Source organism: Callorhinus ursinus, unplaced genomic scaffold (assembly GCF_003265705.2).
Source record: "Callorhinus ursinus isolate GAN/ISIS: 27379988/994484 unplaced genomic scaffold, GSC_fseal_2.0 scaffold38, whole genome shotgun sequence".
NCBI classification, from domain to species: domain Eukaryota; kingdom Metazoa; phylum Chordata; class Mammalia; order Carnivora; family Otariidae; genus Callorhinus; species Callorhinus ursinus.
Window position 1 is genome coordinate 7,621,106 of NW_027397100.1, and position 20,744 is coordinate 7,641,849.

Sequence of the window (20,744 nt, forward strand, 5' to 3'; positions counted from 1 at the left end):
AGGAGGGGAGGGGGGACATGGGTGAGTGAGGGCACTGGGCAGTGTGACAGCCCAGTGCCTCAAAGCCTCCCCTGCATTTCAAAGAGGTAAACCTCTCAGAGCTGAGTCGGCTGGAGGCAGATCAATGGCCGCACTGACATATCGGGACCTCCCTCAACCCACCCTGGGCCTCCTTAACCCCCAAGTGGCTGTAGGAAGGGTTCTGGAGAAAAGGCAGGTTAGGGCCCCAAGTCTACCCTGGGACAAAGAGGAGGTAGAAGAGGGTAAGACCACCAGGTGCTTATGAGCAGGCACTGTGGTGAAGGAGAGACCCAGGATAGCTTGCTGGGGCAGAAAGGGCTCACACCTCTACCTCAGTCTTCCCAGGATACTCAATGGCTGCTAAGGGCTGTCCCTCTCTGATCTCTCTCCTTTGCAGGAGCGCAGGGCCCCTGTTTCATGGGGAGAAAGATTCTTTCTGACCCCATGGCATCATAGCTAGGACTGCTGAGAAGACCTCCTATAACATAGGATGTGAACCACATATCCCTACAGGGTGCTATTCTCATGAACTAGTGTGAATGATGCCATCTGGAGTTGTGCAGTGTACAACCTGTGCAACTGTTCAGATACTGTCTTGGGACTAAAATATTTAAGGAATGTCTCATCTGTTCTCCTCTCCAACCCCTCCTGTCTTTCCCTGGGCATGAAGTTACCTTCCCAAAGGAGCTGAGGACATGAATGCCAGGGTCCTACCTCCAGACTTATACTCTTCCTATCCAGCCTCTATACTTCTCTCCTTTGTCCTGACCCCATCCCCACTCTTCCCAACCCTGATTCAATCACATGGTTGCAGAGCATCCTCAGAATGGCAGAGTGACTGGATTTGAATTCAACACAGCCACTAACCAGCTGTGTGGCCATGGGCCATTTACTCAACCTTTCTGAGCTTCCATTTCCCCCTCTATAAAAAGAGAATTATGATATCACCCAGGGTTGCTCTGAGATTAGAGATAATGAATGTTAAGTGCCCTGGCATGTCACAATGCTCAGTGGATGGTTATTACTCTGGAGGCAAGGATGAGGGGTCCCAGGGGACCTCTCCACGCTCTGCATCAGCAAGGAAGGTGAAAAGTTCCTACAGAATAGGACTGTCTCACAAGAAACCAGACAGCCCACAGCAAAGGGCAACGAAAGGCTGGAATGAAGATCGTGGTTGCTCAGAACAGCAGTGCTCTGGCCCAAGGGAGAAGCCACATCTTCCGAGATGCCGGTCAGAACAATACAAGAGATCCCTGGGCAGTGATGAGCCAGGACCAGGACAGGGGAAGTTAGCTCTGTACCCCGGCGCCAGGAAGTTTCACGAAGCTCAGACACGGCCAGGGCTGTGGGCGACAAGAGGCTGCCTCCCTCAAGAACCTACTAGGTGCCAAGTACTTCATTGCTTCTCACGACAATTGCTAGCACAGCTATGTGTTTTATTTCTGTCTTTCCCACGAGACAATCATCACCCTAAGACCATAGACTCTGTCTGTCTTATTCATCACTATATCCCTAATACTTAGCAAAGTGCATGACCTATATGACCTATAACGGGTCTCCGATAAACATCTGCTAAATGAATGAACAAACCCTCCGGGGTAGGGAGGGTGTCTTTATTACCATTTGACAGGAATGGCTCAGAGAGGTTAAGTGACTTGCCTAAAGTCACACAGCTACAGAGGGAAGAGAAAAGGGAAATCCTTTATAAGCACCTGTACCATGCCAGCCCTTGCATGGGGTGCTTTACCTACATCACCCCATGTGCTCTTCACAGCAGCCTCAGGAGTGAGACACTCTTGTCCCCATTTCATAAAAAGCAAACTCTGCAGGGAGGTTTTAACCCCTAGGGCCTTGTGAAAAGCCAAGCCCCATTATTCTGTTTCGCTCCTCACTACTCTTGCTCCCCATAAAAACTGCTCTGGACAACACAATGCGATGTTTTAGTGACAGGAGGGCAAGAAGCTCCTGAGGAAGTGGGAGGCCAGGGCTGGGGCTGAAGCCATGCCAGTGATGGATGGCAGACACCTCGAGCCCACCGCAGCTTGGGAACATCTGTGCCTCCCACATGAGAGAGCGACCTTCCAGCTGCAGAGGGGAGAAGGCATGCCAGGGGGAGGGGACTGATGGCCAGGATGGCAGGAAGGCTGGTGACAGTACCCGGGGTCATAGAAGAACTGCCCCAAGCCCAGGAGAAGTGCCCTCCAAGAGATGCTGTGCTTCCCACTAACCACAGGCCGGGGAGAAAAGCATCTTACTCTGAGCCCAATTCTGGATTGGGTTATTGGATAATTTTTTCCTTAGCTTTTAACTTTTTTAAGTTATACAGTTAATGTATGGATACACTCTCACTATTTCAAGAAAACAAATGCAGAGGTAAACAGAATTAAAAAGCTAAAGCTCCTTCTCGCCCCACCGCCCCACCCACCCACAACCTCACCCCTCCCCAGAGTTAAACACTTCCTTTCCATTTGGTGTGTTTCCTACCAGACTTTTCTCTCCCTCTTTTGTTCTAATGATCTTGCACACACACATACACATGCATCCTTGTAGCCACAGGAAAAGATATGGTATTGTTTTGTGTGCTTATGTTTTGACCCAGATCAAATCTTACTTCAAGCTGCCATTCAGCAAATTTCCTTGCTTGACCCAACAGTACGTCTTAGAGATATTTCCATCCATCCTGATGGAATAGATCCTTCCCATTGCTTTAGCCGCTATCGGGCATTCCACAGTGTGGATGTACCATCGCTGATTTAGCCCACCCCTTAATGACAGCACAATGGATTGTCTCTAATATTTCTCTACACCCTAGAATTTGCCAGCATCACTTCCACCACATTCTGTGAGTCCAAGCAGATCCTGAGGCCGGCAGAGATTCACAGCTTAGATTCACCGTACGGGAAAACGGACTCTGTTTCTTCAGAGAGGGACAACCCAATCCTGTGTCCATGATCTTCAATTTATCAATTGTCCACTCCCTGCCACAATGACTTCCATTCCTCCTGTATTCAAAATATGCTCATTCTCTCTTCCAAAAAATGTCATCCCCCTGTGCTTCACGCTCAGGCCTGGTGTCCAGGATTTCACCTGCTTTTGTGAGTCAACACAGGTTGTGTAACAAAATACCATAGCCTAGCTGGTTTAAGCAACAGAGGCTTGTTTTCTCATAATTCTAGAGGCTGGAATTCTGAGGTTAGGGCACCAGCACCGTCGGGTTACGGGGAGGGCTCTTGTCCCAGCTTACAGACAGCCACCTCCTTGCTGTGTCCTCATGCAGCCTGAGCTGGGTGCACACACACAGACAGAAGGAAGGATTTTTCCCTCTTCCTCTTCCTAGGAGGCTACCGATCCTATCGGATTAGGAGTCCACCTCTATGGCCTCCCTTCACCTTAATTATCTCCTAAAGGCTCCATCTCCAAGGACAGTCACACTGGGGGTTAGGGCTTCCCCATACGAATCTGCGGAGGCAGGATTCAGTCCACAGAACTTCTGAACCAGAGTCACAGGTAGATGAGGATTGTGAGGAGCTCTTCCTGCCCCCCACTAAGACCCAGCATGTAAAGGCGAAAAGGGGACGGGGCATCCACAGTAGACACTCCCAACCAAAAGGGGAGGAAGAGTTCTTGGTTCACAGTGGTACTACACTCTAGCCAGGCATGCATTCCCAATTCCCTCTGCCTCCGGGGGCAGAGAACAGCCCTTGATTAGGGGCGAGTTTGGCTCCCTGGGAGTAATTCCCTAGTCCAAAAGAAGGATGACAAAGAGGGGAGAATCAAGAGTTTGTGGCTCTTGGCTTTCCCCTCTGAACTCTTGAGTGTCCCCCTCTTTATCACCCTTCTTCTTCCTCCAGAAATGGCTGGCATGTGCAGCTGAATGGTTTTTTCAGCCTGCTTCATCTTCATAGAAAAGTTGGGGACTCAGAGGGCTATTTTCACCTTGAACAACTATGGGCACTGTAAGTCAAGCTTGCTGTGTTTTCACTGATACAATTCTCTTGAGAACATTATGGGTTTCCTATGTAGCTGCTGAGGGTCACTCCAATTGAGACAGGTTGCTCTCCCCCTCTCTCTCACTCTCCCTCCAGCTCTTTCCCTCTCTCTTTCTCTCTCTCTTTCCCTCTGTCCTTCCCTCTCCTTCCGGGCCTTAAGGTTCTTAGAAGTCATTTTGTGTCACCAAGAGGGTATCAGTACCACCTTAAATCTTTCAGACACCTTAACAAGGGGAGCCAAATCATTGGCTCTATCTTTTTTTTAAGATTTTATTTATTTATTAGAGAGAGTGTGAGCACAGGGGGAGGCGCAGAGGGAGAGGGACAAGCAGACTCCATGCTGAGTGCAGAGCCCAACACGGGGCTCCAACCCACGACCGAGATCATGACCTGAGCTGAAACCAAGAGTCACGCTTAACTGACTGAGCCACGCTGGTGCCCCAGACTCTATCTTTAGGCCAGGTCTCACCTCACTTAATTTTTTTACTGGCTAGGGAGACCAGAGAGAAGAGATAGTTTTGTTTTTCAACCCCAGCAAGTCCTCGACCTTCTATATTTCTCTTAAATCTGCTCACAAACCAAGTTGCTCCTTACTGAGCTCGTGTCCCTCTTCCCAAGTTATCAGATCCAGCTAGGAGCAGGCAAGCATCCCTCTGGGGTCTTCACATTCTGTCCAGAGATCTTCTTAAGTAGACCCACAAGTGTACAAGTACATTTTCTATATTCTAAACTGCCACAGGCAACAGATGTGTCAGTTGTCCCCCACCCGCAATATAACACAAGCTGCCCTTCCTCCAGCCTCTGACAACCCCTCAGCAACCCTGCAGCATCTGCCCACCACCCAGCCCCTAAGCCAAGACCAAATGGTTCGGGCGTTTGTTACAGCAATGCTGTTTCCTGTACCAACTTCTGCACCAATTACCTAATGCTGTGTGACCAGTCATCTCAGAACTCAGTGGTCTAAAATAATAATGACTTATTATTTCTCACAATTCTACAGTTTGACAGATTCCCTTGCTGGTGGTCTTGTCCAGGATGATAAACTCTGTAACAACCCTGACAGCCTCGAGCTCTAAGCCTTGTCCTCAGTCTACCAGTGTGCCCAGGGACTGTGAGAAGCTCGGCTCTCGGGACTAAATAAAACACAACAAGGAAAAAAAAAACAAGTGCTAGAAGTTTCCTCATGAGTGCAGTAAGAACCACTGGAGTTAATGGCCCCTGACATCGGGAGATTCATTAACAGAGGGATTCATCAACAGAGGTATAAAGCAAAGAGGTGACAGTTGGCTCTGCACTGTCCTTGCCTCACCTAGAACTTGGATTCCAAACTTCAAGAGGTACTTGGCCAGAACTGAGTATACTAAGGACATGACCATACAGTGAGAGGAGAGAAAATTCATCCAGGGAGGAGCGAATGGCAAGACTGGCTGGGAGCAGTTCAACCAGGAGAGGAGAAGACCAAGGGCATAAGATCCCATTGCTCCGGACCTTAGCTGCTTTTTGGGGAACTATTGGGCTAGTTATTTTGCTTTAAGCTAGAATGCACACAGGCTAGGCTCTGTGCTTTTTACCTGCACCTTTTTATTTAATCCTTATGGTGAATTGTGTGTCAGAGTTCTGCAGAGAAACAGAACCACTAAGATATGTATATATACAGAGATTTACTTGGAGGAACTGGCCCACACAATTATGGAGACCCAGAAATCCCGCAATCCGCAATCTGCAAGCTGGGGGGCAGTGGCATAATTCAGTCCGAGTCTGAAGGCCTGAAGGCCAGGGGGGCTGGTGGTGTGAATCTCAGTCCAAGGGCAGGAGAAAATGAGGTGGGATATCCTAGCTTGGACGGCGAGGCTGGAAGAAAAGAGGTAAATTCCTTCCTCTACCTGTTGTTCTCTTCAGGCACTCAAAGGATTGGATGCCGCCCCCTACGTCGGGGAGGACCCCCTGCTTCACTCAGCCCACCCGTTCCAGTGCGAACCTCATCGGGAGACAACCTCGCAGACACACCCAGAAGGCGAGTTAACTCTGGGCCCCGGGGGGGCCAATCAAGTCAACATGAAATTAACCCTCACACGAGCCCAGGAGGTTGGAACGCTGTCCTTTTTCATTTTAACGGTGAAAAGACTGAGGCACCATGTCTTTTGGTTTGGGCTCCCCCCCCCAAGGAGACCCTGAAACAGGATGCAAGTGCAAGTGACTGACGTGGGAGGGGATCCCTAGAAACACCGTGGGTGAGGGAGGAGGGGAAGAAGAGAAGGAAAGGAAAGCAGGAAAGAGAATTATTGAGCAGGTCACAGTGTGGGCAACTGACTTTTTTTTTTATTTTTTTATTGTCATGTTAATCACCATATGTTACATCATTCGTTTTGGATGCAGTGGTCCATGAGTCATTGTCTGTGCGTAACTGGGCAACTGACTCTTAAGACGCCAAGAGGCGGACCCGCCCCAACGCGGGGGGGCGGGGGGGCCGGGGGACTGGTCCTCCAACCGTCTGCATGGGAGGGTCCACTACCTTTCCTGAAGACTTCATTATTTTTAGAGAGAGAGAGCGCGGGAGAGAGCGCGAGCAGGGGGAAGGACAGAGGGAGAGACAGAATCTCAAGAAGGCTCCCCACCAAGCGTCGAGCCTGACGCGGGGCTCGATCTCATGACCCCGAGATCACGACGTGAGCCGAAACCAAGAGTCGGACACTTAACTGACTGAGCCACCCAGGTGCCCCGAGGGTCCGCTACTTTTGACTTCCCGTGCACCCTGAACACAAGGCCAGAAAAATGCCCCCAGGCAGGGTCAGGTGTTTGCAGAAAGCAGCCTTTGACCTATAAAGGTGACTATGATTAGGAGAGGGGCCAGCAGCATCCACGGCACTCAGAGAAGTGGCTTGCACGCATCTATGGGCTAGGGTGGGACTTAGAAGGATTTGAATCTGGCTCGGCCAGCCTCCAAAGCACTCCACCTGGAAGATGCTGTTGGGATATGGAGGTTTCTAGTCCGGGGCACAGGAAGGGTGGGAGTGACGAGGACCAAGGCTCAGCCTTGGGGGGCAGGGGAGGACCGTGGTTTGAGGAGTAAGGTCAGAGCATCTCCTTCAGAGCTAGCTGGGGGAGCAGAGGAGGCCAGCTTTCCGGGGGGGCGGGGGGCGGTGTCCACAGTGAGGAGCAGAGACTTGGGTTGAACAGACAGAAGGTCAACCCCGTGCTCCGGGTCCGTGGAGGATGCTGGCCATTGCCAGGCCCCAGGCAGATGCACCTGTCCGGTGTCATCTGCACAGGGGCTCTGAAGAGGGACAGTCGCCCTCAACTTGCAGGGGAGGACACAGTTCAGTGAGACGGTCCAGACTCACAAAGCCGGCAAGCGCCAGGGCTGGAGTATGAACCCTTTCTTTCATACCGGGAGGAAATATTTGTGGAGCCCCTCCGGAGTGCTACTGCCAGCCCTGGGAATACAGCAGCGAACAGAAGCGACAACTCACGGAGTTGCCCTCACCGAGTCCACAGTCCAGTGAGGGAGACAGACCACAGCAAGGAGACAAATGGGATATCAGATGGTGACTGGTACTAAAGTAGTAATAAGGCGGGGTAAGGGTGACAGCACGTGGCACAGGCACAGAGCCTTTGCTGTTTGACAAGGAGAGCCCAGGGCAGGCCTACTCTGACACCTGGCCCACAGGAAGGGCGAGCGCTGAGCGGGGACCTGGGAAAGGGCCGCACACCTGGGGGCACAGCCGGAGCAAAGGCACGGAGGCCTCTGAGGATGAACAAGCAAGTCAGTTGGCTAGAGTGGGACATGAGGTGGGGGGACATTCATGGGGGGGGGGGCAAGGGCAGAGAGGAGACAGGAGAGGGTAAGAAGGATCACAAGGGTCCCAAAGGAAGATCTTGCAGCAACTTGACTCCCCCTGAACGAGCTGGGCGAGGACATGATCTGACTGCCAGCTTCGCTGGCCTCCTCGGCATCTTCCGCCCTGCGGGCAGGGTCCTCTTGGCCAGGGCTCAGGGGAGCTGGGGTAGGACAGAAAAGAACGCCCTCCTGGGCTCCCAACCCTCTGCTGCTCTCTCTCCACCCTCCAGCCCATCAGCTACCCTCCCTTCTCCTCCTCCCTCGAGCCACTCACTTCCCAAGACAAATGGCAGCTTCTTCCTGCCCATCCATCACTGCTCCCAGGCCCATCCATTAGCGGCCGCTCCCCCATCCTGCCCCCAGCCCCACCGTCCTTGCTCAGGGACGGGGTCCATTGATCAGAGGCCCATCTGCCGCTTGTCACATCCTGGCAGCCCTGACAGCAGGAGACAGAGCTGTTGCTGGCTGGGCCAGCCTGAGGCCAAGGGAGAGATGAAAGTGCCCCACCCCCCAGGACTGGGGGCTAAGGCCAGGGCCCAGCTGGGAGGGACGGGCTGGAGGCTCAGGGTAAGCCCTCCCCAGCCAGACGCTCTTATTCCAGGTCTGCCAGGGCAAAGTGGAAAGTGAGTTCCTAGGGACAGACTTGCAGACGTACCCACGCCCCCTTCCACACCTGCGTCTGCCCCAGCCTGGGTGTGCAAGCCGGGAGGGGCCCAAACAACACTTGAGAGCCCTCCCCTCCCAAATCCAGCTCTTCTCAGACTTCTCCCTTTGCCTTAAATGGCCAGCGCAGACCCCCAACCCAACCCTCCTTCGGATTCCTGCCAGAAGCCTCCCGGACCCACAGGCCCCTCTCACCAGCCTCCTGGTGACCCCGTTAGGTGACCAAAGAGAGTGACCTGTAGGGACCTCTTGCCCTCCAGCTTTGGGCTGGATTCAGACTACGGGGAGGCACTGGCAGGAGAGCCAGAAGCTGGAGGAGAGAGGTTGGGATATTTATTCCCTGGCCCCCTGCCCTGAGAGATCCCTGCGGGTAAACATGGGTCCACCCATGGCCCCGGCTCTGCCAAGGAGCCCTCTCCACCTAGCCCCCTTGGGCAACCACTCCCCTTCGCCCCCTCCCCTGCACTTGGCAAAGGCTCCCCAGCATTGGGGATGGGCACCCCGCGGCTCCTTCATCCTGCCTGCCTGCGTGCAAATGGCCCCTTCGTGATACTGCTCTCAGTTAACTGGTTTGAAAATGCGTTGGGTTCCCGGGTTCCCACTCAGATGCGATTCATACACCTGCCCTTCACTCTCTCCTAACCCAAAACCCCGGGGTGCATCATGGATACACCCCTCCCTCACCCTCCACCCCAGCCCCACCACTTTTCTCCCCATGCTTCCATCATCTATCTGTCCCCCTTCTCAAGGCCACTCCCCAAGTTCCAGCATCCCTCCCGTGTCCCCACACAGCCCCCACACACCACTCTCACACCATCTGACTTTGTCAGCCCTCGGCTGCCACACTGCAGGGCTCCCCGTCACCCATACAGCAAGTGTCCCTTGTCACCCCCACGGGAAGACCTTCTCCATGGGGCCCACACCCCTCCACCTTCCTCTCGAGCACTCTTCTTTTTGCCCCCAAGTTCTCCTGCTTCGGGGCCTTTGCTCATGCTGCGCCCTCCACTTGGAATGCCTTTTCCACCTTTCCGTATGTATAAAAGTATACCCGCTCTCCTCGGAAAATGAGCTGCCAAGGAAGAAAAGAAGATTTTGCCGGGGGGGAGGAGAGGAAAGTCCCCTTGGGAACGGAAGGGGGTGCTGCTGCTGGGGGAGGCAGCGGGGCCCTTCCTTCCCCTGACCAGTGCAGGCTCCTGTATCTGCATCCACACCTGTGAGGCCACACCTGGGCCGGTGCAACCCCCAGGCTTCCCAGGCTCCTGGCTTCCTCTCCCTGAGCCCAGCCTCCCAGCCCCTCCCTCCCAGAGCTGTTCCTTGAGCAAACTGCAACAGCCACTGCCCTTCCCTTCACACCCTATGTCCCTCCACATCAGTTCCACTCCCGGACCCAGGCCCCGCCCAACTCTCCAGTCTCACCTTCCATATGCCCAGTGGGTGGGACCAACAGGTCATGCCCTCTGGGAGCCCACACCCTCCTCCCAGACCATGTTCCAGGTACCTGCACCCCAGAATTCTCTGCCCAAAGAATCAGTAGGTCTAAAATGTCATTGGTGCAGAGGTTAAAAATCTCTGCTAGAGTTCAGACTATTTAAACTTATTTAAATCTATTTAAACCGGCCCATCTACCAAGCTCACTTCCAGGGTCTACACAGGCCTCTCTCCCAGGTCCATCCGCAAGACAGACATGCCACTAGACTGGGGGGTGGCCCAGAACAGCAGTCTGGGGGTGTAGACGGAGGTCGGATTTGGGGCTGGGGTATCCACGCACATGCAAACAACACTCTACACTGTGCAGCACTCTTGCCTCAGACCCATGGGGTGAGCCTGCCAGGGCCACAGGTTGGGGTCAGCTTCCCCCTTGTCTCCCAAAGCTGCTCCCAAGCTCTACCACCCCTCCACCTCCATGCAAAAGTCCTTCCACTCTTATGGTCCCTCACCCGTCTCTGTCACCAGGGCCAGCTATGGACTTGGCAGAGCCCGGTGCCAACTGAAAATGTGGGACCCCTTGTTCAAAAAGCAAGAAAAATGTGCCGCTAAAAGTCCTAAAATATAAAACTTCTTCCTTTCTTCCATGGGCTCTCTGTCTCCACTTGTCGTGGCATTGGGATTTGCTATTCAATATTGTACTCCTGCGGGCACAGGGACCCCAGCTAGGCACGTGCAGACCCTCACGCACACATGCACTGCCCACCAGCCACTGGGGGCATCATCCTGCCAGCCGCTGGACACAGGCACATGCCCTGCTGGGCATGTGGGTGGGGAGCTCAGTCTCCCCTTCCCACTGGCAGCCTTTGAAATAAATACCCTTCGTTTCAAGCATTATGATAGCCACACTGTTAGCGCATATTATTATTATGATTACTATTGTTGTCTGCTGTAGCTCAGTGGTTCCCAACCAGGGGCAGTTCAGTCCCTCAAGGGACATTTGGCAAAATATGGAGACATTTTTGGTTGTCATACCTGCAGGGAGGGGTGCTACTTAGTGAGTAGAGGCCATGGATATTGCTTAACGGCCTAGTTTGCAAAAGATACTCCCCCCCAACAAAGAATCATTAGGCCTAAAATGTCATTGGTGCAGAGGTTAAAAATCTCTTGCTAGAGTTCAGACTATTTAAACCTATTTAAACCGGCCCAGATCATCCACCAAAAGAAGCATCCAGCTCCCACTCCTACAACTCCAGTTTCTACCACAAGGTGGTGCTTGAGGTAGCACGTCTCTATGCTGGTGGATAATTCTGAGCCTAAATTAACAAATTATTCTCCTCTGTTATTCTTTTCTACCAAAAGCCATGCGTGTAAAATAGCAAACCGTACTTAAAAGTCCACATGGAGCTTTCTCTTCATACAGCAGGTTACAGAGCACATCCACCCACATCCTCTCCTTGATTCCTCAAAACATTTCCACTGCGTAGGAATTATTAGTCCCATTTTACAGAGGAGGAAACTGAGGCTTCCAGAAGCAGTTCTCTTCTCAAACCAAGTGCCTCCCTAATGCTGGTTGGCTGGGGCCTCCCTGGCCTTGGAATTTTGGTTCCATTGGATTTGAAGCAACAAATTCTAGAACCCAGAAACATCCCAGCCTTCGGGGGATCCCCCAGAGCTGCTAGAGGCTCATTTCCTGAACCTGGTGGTTCCCAAACATGTCTGCACGTTGCAATGCCCAGGGAAGCTTCAGAAAGTTCTGGTGCCTGTGTCCCATCCCAAGATTGTGAGTTCATCTGGAGTGTCTCAAAGATCCCCAAGTGATTCCAATGCACAGGTAAGCCTGGGAAACGCTGCCTTCACTGGCAGCCTTTGAAATAAATATTTCAATTCTTGAAATGCTTTATTTCAAGCATTTTCACTACTTTATTAGTTTTATTAATTTTTCTGAACAGTTGAGAGGAAGGAGCAGGAGGTCTTCCTCAATCTCTGGGACCCACACGCTCACACCTGTTTCCACAGGCAGGCAGCAGGTCTGTCTCTGCCTCAGCTTGCAGAAGCATTCACCCCACCCAGACTCAGGCTCCGTCACAGACAGGCTGGTCAAGGAAGTTTCCTCTTCCATAAAAATGCAGTGCTCTTCCAAGATGTCCATTGACAGATGAATGGATAAAGAAGATGTGGTATATATACACAATGGAATATTATGCAGCCATCAAAAGGAATGAGATCTTGCCATTTGCAACGACGTGGATGGAACTGGAGGGTGTTATGCTGAGCGAAATAAGTCAATCAGAGAAAGACATGTATCATATGACCTCACTGATATGAGGAATTCTTAATCTCAGGTAACAAACTGAGGGTTGCTGGAGTGGTGGGGGGGTGGGAGGGATGGGGTGCCTGAGTGATAGACATTGGGGAGGGTATGTGCTACGGTGAGTGCTGTGAATTGTGCAAGACTGTTGAATCACAGATCTGTACCTCTGACACAAATAATGCAATATATGTTAAGAAAAAAAAAAGAAGAAGAAGAAGATAGCAGGAGGGGAAGAATGAAGGGGAGTAAATCGGAGGGGGAGACGAACCATGGGAGACAATGGACACTGAAAAACAAACTGAGGGTTCTAGAGGGGAGGGGGGTGGGGGGATGGGTTAGCCTGGTGATGGGTATTAAAGAGGGCACGTTCTGCGTGGAGCACTGGGTGTTATGCACAAACAATGAATCATGAAACACTACATCAAAAACTAATGATGTAATGTATTGTGATTAACATAACAATAAAAAATTTTTTTAAATGCAGTGCTCTTTCCGAAAAGAATCCTGACAAATCAAATTTCTTCATTTTGTCACAATTATTTATAAAGTAAAACACCGTTCACAACAAAAGTTCTCAAACTTGGCTACACATGAGCATCACCTGGTTTTCAGAAGACCTCGATGCCAGACCAACCCAGCAGAATCTCTAGGGATCATCAAAGCCACTCCAGGTGATGTAATGGAAGACCACATTTGAGAACCAGTGGTGGAGACCCTGCTGTATAAGTGTGGGCCCTGGGCTAACAGCATCAGTATCACCCGGGAGGGAGCTGCATTGAAAAGCCACATCTCGGGATGCACCCCAGATCTACTGCATCTGAATCTGCATTTTAACAAAGTGATTTCTGTGCACATCAGAGTTCCAAAAGCATCGCTGTAGAACCGAAATCAGTCAATGCACACACCTGGTACAACCTACCCCCTTCGCCACAGACAGCCAGCCACCAACAGCCTCTGCCAGTTAAGTCCTCCACCTGTCATCCTCACACCCGACACGCCCCCGGGAAGGTGCCGTTTGGGGACCGCTAGTTCTTGGGAGTTCAGGGGAGGGGAGGCATGCTTTCCAAAAGCCAAAGCCACTTTATCTCAATCATTTATTCTCGCTCAATCAGTTTGTCTGGAAATTTATATCGAGTGTCTTCTATGTATCAAGTGCTGTGTTAGTTGCTGGGCGTGCCACGGAGATATGCCCGTCCTCAAGGCGCTTACTTTCCCATGAAAGTCAGTCAGGCAAGATGCAAGTGAGCAATCAAGTTAACTGTTTAAAAATCCCAAGTTCTGGGGAGACTGGGTGGCTCAGTCAGTTAAGTGTCTGCCTTCAGCTCAGGTCATGATCCCAGGGTCCTGTGATGGAGCCCCGCATCGGGCGCCCTGCTCAGCGGGAAGCCTGCTTCTCCCTCTCCCTCTGCACCTCCCCCTGCTTGTGCTCTCCTGCTCTCGCTGTCTCAAATCAATAAATAAAATCTCTAAAAAATAAAAATCGCAGGTTCTGAGGAGTGCTGAAGAGGAAACAAGACCAGGAGAAAGAATAAAATGGGGGACCCCTCTTCATCACTCTTTGGTTTGGCCCAATTCAAACTGATTTTTGCTCAAATAAACTCTTTAAAAAAAATTTTTTTTAAAGGACTAAAAGGGACACTCACAGCCCCTGAGACAGCGGCTGGCAGGGAGCCCGCCGGGAGCAGGAACCAGCCTGTGGAACACAGGGCAGGAGCACTGGAGGCAGAGGGCCCCCCCACGGGCAAGTGTGGGGCGTCCTGGAAATATGAACAAGGCCAATAAGACCTACCCGAGGGATTCAAGAGGCAGGGGACAAGAAGACTGGAGAGCCAGGCAAGGAGCGAGGCCAGGAAGGAGGGAAGATTTTACCGTAAATGCAAATGGAAGCCTCCGCAGGCTTCTGAACTGGGGGGAGTTGCGGGGATTTCAGCAATGTCTCAGAAAGCTTCTTTTGGCTGCTGTCGAGAGAACGGGCTGGGCTGGAGGACGTTGAAGCCAGGTCACCTGGGCGCAGGTGGCCTTCCGGCGCCGGATGCCGCCGTGTGCACACACAAAGCCCAGTGGGGCGTGGAGGACAAGGAGGAAACCTTGTTCACCTTTTCAAAGGCTTCACAGGATATCTGCTACGTTTTCTAAATGCAACGTTAAACAAATAAAATCGAAAAGGCTGACTCTTTGGAGGCTCTGTTTCCTACCGGGGACGGACAGCCAGAAACAGCCCGTTTGCAGACATGTGCTCATTTACCTGCAAACACTGGGGGCAAAACTGCTACTTCAAAACCTACCTGAAGGGTCTTTGTCTCCGGCGCTCTTCTCCTCTCTCCCTGCAGAATCTCATCTCTGCCCTGCCGCCGGGCAAGGGCACTGGAAAAGTCTAATAAGGAAGGGCTGCACTGGTCCTGTTGATCTCTAGCAGGGGGCTCTGGCACACGGCAGCACATCCTTCCCGGCCCGAGGGCGCCCCCTGAAATGACATGGCTGGACACCAAGCCGCTGGTTAAGACCTGGGTTCTGATGGAAGAAGGGGGCAGGGAAGCCAGGGTGACGTGCTTGACGACGGGACGGCACAGAGGGGAGAGTCCCATCTTGAGATACAAAGAGATCTAAAGATCCACATCTAAAGAAAGTGGACTGTGGCAGGGACTGGAGAGGCTAGCAGTTGGAGAGGGCTGGAGAGGAACGAGAGACAGACTTTCTTGACATTGGGAGGGTCTTGAGAATGTCTAGATGCTGATGGGGAGGATCCCAGAGAATCCTCAATAAATCCAGAGGCATGAGAAAAGCTAGCATATCATCGGGACTTTTTTTTTTTTTAGATTTTATTTATTTATTTATTTATTTATTTATTTATTTATTTATTTTATTTGACAGAGAGAGAGAGAGAGAGAGCATGAGCAGGGGGAGCAGCAGAGGGAGAGGGAGAAGCAGACTCCCCGCTGAGCAGGGAGCCCGATGTGCGGCCTGATCACAGGACCCCAGGATCATGATCTGAGCCGAAGGCAGACACTTAACCAACGGAGCCACCCAGGTGCCCATCATCAGGACTTTAGTTTGTATTTCTCTGATGACTAGATTACTAGTCAGTGTTGTCCAGAGAAATAGAACCAAAAGGATATGGAGATATATATAAAACAAGACTTATTATAAAGAATTGGCTCACATGATCAGGGAGGCTGACAGGTCCCAAGATCTGCAGTCAGCAAGTTGGAGACCTAAGAGAGTTGATGGTGTAGTTCTAGTCTGAAAGCCAGCAGGCTCAAGACCCAAGAAGAGCCGATATTTCAGTTCGAGTCCAAAGGCAGGGGGAGAACACATTTCCTGGCTCAAAGGCTGTCAAGCAGAAGTGCTCTCCTACTCACAGGAGCGTCTGCCTTTTCATTACATTCAAGCCTTCAACTGATTGGATGAGGCCCACCCACATTGGGGAAGGCGATCTGCTTTACTCACTCTACCAATTCAAATCTTAATCTCATCCAGAAACACCCTCACAGACACATTCCAGAATAATATGTGACCATGCCTGGGCAGACCCATGGCCCAGGCAAGTTGACACATAAAATTAACCGTCACAACTAGTATGGTTGGAGATGTTCTCCTATGCTTGGGAGGTATTTATATTTATTCTTCAAAGAATTATACAGCTTTACCCTTTGCCCATTCGATTAAGTGTCAGTGATTTTCTTTATGAATTTATGGACGTTAACCTTTGCTGTCACATATGTCAAAAAAGATTCTGTCACTTTGACTTTTGACCTTTACTTGAGGGCTATATCTTGAAAATATAGGCAAGTACTTCAAAGCTAAATCTGTCCATCACCTTCCTTGGCATTTCTATCCAAGGTCAAGGATAAAACCCTCCTCAGCTAGAGATCAAATAATTCTCTTTTTATCCTTTCTTCTAGACTTCTATTGTTTTATTTTTTACCTTCCACCATTTCAACCATCTAATTTTTATTTTTTGGACTCTAGAATGAGATGAAGTTCTAAATTGACTGTTTTCCAAATAACCAGATTTACAGGTAGCATTTACTGAATAATCCATCCCTCTTCCACTGATATGTGACCCTTCATTGTTCACGGACCCCAGTTATTCAGGACTATCTATTTCATTCCATTGATTTATCCGTCTAGTTTTATGCCAGTAACATACTGGTTTTATTATTGTAGCTTTATAATGCATTTTAACACTTGGTAAGGCCAGCCTTTTTTCCAAATCGATTTAGCTATTCTCGCCTTGTCAGGTTTATGTTTTGTTTTTTTTTTAACATGTGTTTTAGAATCCGTTTTTACCTCTTTTTTCACTGGTCACCACGGGGATGTGACTTTGACATTTGCGAGGGGAGGGGAGGTGGGCTGTGCTCTGAGTGGACATCACAGACACGCTCAGTGGCCCCTAAGGGGGTCCCTGACGTGACTGTCCTCCCAGCAGCGAGGAGCTGGCGTGGGGCTCACACAGACTCAGAGGGAAATCTGGGCTGTTGGGGCAGAACCGTGTATTCCTTCCCTCCTACTACTTTGGTGTTTCTGCTAAATAAAAGTCCATTTTTATTCTTCGAGGAGCTGAGCAGGAAGATGTTTTACACCCTGGTTCTCACCCGTCGTGATCTATGTCCCTTTTACAAACTTATCTCTGGGTCTTTGCTCAGTTTATAAGCTAGGGGTAATCCTTCTTCCCTAAAGCCTCCTTCCGCCACAGTCTGGAGGAACCTTGAGATTTCCTGCCGATGATTTAAAGGACTATAACACTCGCAGGCTAGATTTGTTTTAGTGTCCATAAAACTCAAAAGTTTCATAAAACAATTGGTGAAAATAAAATTACCAAAAAATGATATAGTACCAGCAGACTGCATAATAGTTACGGGAGAAATGGAGACCATGATTCACTGGGGGATAAAAATGACAACGTATTTATTGCAGTACACTGACAAGAAACTAATTTGTCCCTTTTACTTTTGAGACAGGGCACGAATTCCGATTTTTCTCCTCTTGCTCCATCTCTGACAGGGGAGCAGAAGGTGGTAGCAAATGGTTCTTGGCTTCAGGGGCTGCGTGCGTGTGCGTGTGTGCGTGTGCGTGTGCGTGTGTGCGCGCGCGTGCGTGTGCGTGTGCGTGTGTGCGCGCGCGTGCGTGTGCGTGTGTGCGTGTGCGTGTGTGTGCGCGCGTGCGCACACACCAACGTGAAGGGTTTCAATAAAAACAAAACTGTGTTTTTTGCCTTACCTTGGTCTAGGTCTCTTTGAGCCTCAGTTTCCTGGAGATTTCCTGTATGTGTGAGTATACGCATAAATGTCTGTGTTGCGTGTGTGAATGCGTGCGTAGGTGTATTTGTGCACAGTGTGTTGTATCTGGCCATTATCAACAACAGTTTGAGAAGCGAGATGGTAAAACAATGAATCTTGTTTTTACCAAAGAGATGTGTGCCCCAAAGAGAAAGGGGAAAAAGAAACACAGCCTCAAAAATAAAAGCAAGGGATAACTTAAGCTCAGGGAAAGTGACTGAAATCAGATCAGTGGGTGTCTGAGGGTGAGGGTGACGGGGTGGGTGGGAGATTGCACAAAGGGGTCGAGGGAAACTTTCCAGAGTCATGGAAATGTTCTCCGTCTTGACTGGGGTGGGGGTTACACAACTGTATACATTTATCAAAAATCATTGGTCTGTAGGGGCGCCTGGGTGGCTCAGTCGTTAAGCGTCTGCCTTCGGCTCAGGTCATGATCCCGGGGTCCTGGGATCGAGCCCCGCATCGGGCTCCCTGCTCCACGGGAGGCCTGCTTCTCCCTCTACCACTCCCCCTGCTTGTGTTCCCTCTCTCGCTGTGTCTCTCTCTGTCAAACAAATAAAATCTTTAAAAAAAAAATCATTGACTTATAAACATAAAATGTATGAGTTTAGGGGCACCTGGGTGGCTCAGTCGGTTAAGCATCCAACTCTTAATTTCGGCGCAGGTCATGGTCTCAGGGTGGTGAGATCAAGCCCCAGTTGGCTCCGTGCTCAGCAGGGAGTCTGCTGGGATTCTCTCTCTCTCCCTCTGTCCCCTCCCTAGCCTTGCTCACACACACACACAAGCTCTAAATAAATACATAAATAAATAAAATGCATGAGTTTTATCTTATGTAAATTGTACCTAAGTTGTTTTTTTTTTAAATCCTTAGACTGGAAGACAGGGAAAAAGGGAAGGGAGTTCTTCCAGCCCGATGGATAATGGTCAAACACCACTGTCTGGCACATTGTGGAGCCCAGAGAGTGGTTCCTGAGTGAGTGAGTGAGTGGCCAAAGTTAACTCTCCCCAAAGACAGAGTCCACTGTTCAAATAAAGTAAGTTGCGGAGAGCAGCCTCTGGGAAGGTTTTATTATACCCACTCTACAGATGAGGCAGGTGAGGCTCAGAAAGTTCACTGGACTTGCCACAATTCACACAACTAATAAGAGGCCGGGAAAGAAAGTGACCCAGGCTCAGCTGCAGGCCCCAAATCATCATCACAATGAAGGGGGATGGGATTCGCTTAGAGTGACCCTGCTCGGCTAATCTGAGCCTTTTCAGAACAGAAAGCACTAACACACACTTGGTAGTGCCTGGGGCAGAGGAAGGAGGGAAGAGCCCACTGCAGACCACCACCTGCTCCCTGGAGTTGGCTCCCCATAGGAAGGCTGCCCTCAGTCAGCACACTCCACTGGGATGCTGAGGAGACGTAATGAGGGGAATGTGGACGGAGGTGTGGGCAGGAGTGAGGGCACCAGAGGCAGGGTGGAGCCAGCAAGAGCCAGTCTGGTCCCTGCACCTGAGGGCTGAGAAGAGGTGGGGGCAGGGACACAGGAACACACCCCCACGAGCAGGGGACGAGCAGCCCCTCCAACACTGGAAGCCAGGGCACAGGGAGCCCCAGAGTCACAGTTCATGGGGATCAGCCTTCCCTGATGCACGGAACAGCGGGGAGATGGATGACAGAGCTGGGGCACCTGCAGAACATCTGGAAACGGGCCTTCTCTGGATCCCCCAGCCCTCCACTTAGGCCTTGATGAAAATAAAGACATTATTTAGGGGTGAGATACAGGCAGACGAGCCAAGCAGCCTGCTCGGAGGTGGGCATGAAGGTTGTTCTGGGCACAGAGGATGTCCTGTCAGCGTTCTGACTCAACCCAGCTCTCTGACCAGCCCTCTGACCCAGCTGTAGAGTCAGAGCTAACCTTCTTGGTACCTTCCATAGTGAATTCTATGTGTCAACTTGACTGAGCCACAGAATGCCCAGACAGCTAGCCAAACAGTATTCTGGGTGTTTCTCAATGAGATTAAGATTTGAACTGGTAAACTGAGTAGAGCTGATTGACCTCCCTAATGGGGGTGGGCCTCCTCCAATCAGGTGAAGGCCTGGACAGAACAAAAAGGCTGACCTTTCCCCATGTAAGAGAGCACTCTTCCATCACGGATCTGTACTTCTGAAACAAATAATGCAATATATGTTAAGAAAAAAAAAAAGAAGAAGAAGATATCAGGAGGGGAAGAATGAAGGGGAGTAAGTCGGAGGGGGAGACGAACCATGAGAGACGATGGACTCTGAAAAACAAACTGAGGGTTCTAGAGGGGAGGGGGGTGGGGGGATGGGTTAGCCTGGTGATGGGTATTAAAGAGGGCACGTTCTGCGTGGAGCACTGGGTGTTATGCACAAACAATGAATCATGGAACACTACATCAAAAACTAATGATGTAATGTATGGTGATTAACATAACAATAAAAAATTATTTAAAAAACAAAAATTAAAAATAAAATAAAATAAAGAGAGCATTCTTCCTGATCGCCTCAGGACTGGGACAGCAGCCTTTGTCCTGCCTTCAGACTCAAACTGAAATATCTCTTCTGGGTCTTGAGCCTGCTGATCTCAGACTGGAATGACACCATGGGCTCTCCTGTGGCTCTAGCTTATAGGTCCACCCTGCATATCTTGGAACTTGTCAGCCTCCATAACAATGTGAACCAACTCCTTATAATAAATCTCTTTATATATTGTATGTACATATCATATGTAAATTAGCCATACGTATGCATCCTTTCTCTGTTTCTCTGGAGAACCCTGATACAGTGCTCCTCGGTCATCAGCATGGGGACAGGGCTCGATGAAGTTGACACAAAATATCCTGCTCCAGACAACCAACCAAAGGAAGGTGTCAGGGCCAAACATGAGGCTGCGTAAGTAGGCGAACTCCCGATCCTGGAAGTAAGGGATGCCAGCCGGGAGGCAGGGACGAGGTGGGGTCTGCCTGCCCACCTGCATTCCCCTTTGCTCTGGCTCCAGCACCCCGATCTGATGCGACATCATGTGGTTTGAGCTGGGCTGACCCGGCGCGCCCTCTGTGTGAGCGCTGATACATGCCTGGCCAGGCAAAATGCACATTCTGCCTGACCCATGGCTGGTCCACACCAACGAGTCAGTCCTGCAGTAGTTGCTGGAACTACCATGAAAATTTAAAAATCTTCTCAGCTCTGGGTTGCTGAACAGTGA

General features: G+C 50.6%; 1 protein-coding gene across 2 annotated transcripts in view; it reads right to left on the reverse strand.

Moving 5' to 3' along the window:
- Positions 1 to 20,744, reverse strand: part of DHX35 (DEAH-box helicase 35) — a 126,287-nt gene that overhangs the window by 4,989 nt on the left and 100,554 nt on the right. The window contains exons 22-23 of one of the 2 annotated variants that reach the window (XR_012374694.1): positions 14,536 to 14,761; positions 14,062 to 14,382 (exon numbers count right to left, since the gene is read on the reverse strand). The exons of the other annotated variant lie outside the window; for it this stretch is intronic. The gene's annotated coding sequence lies outside the window, so the exon portion shown is untranslated. Of the gene's footprint in view, positions 1 to 14,061; positions 14,383 to 14,535; positions 14,762 to 20,744 lie in introns of those variants that run through there. 2 annotated transcript variants of the gene reach the window in all.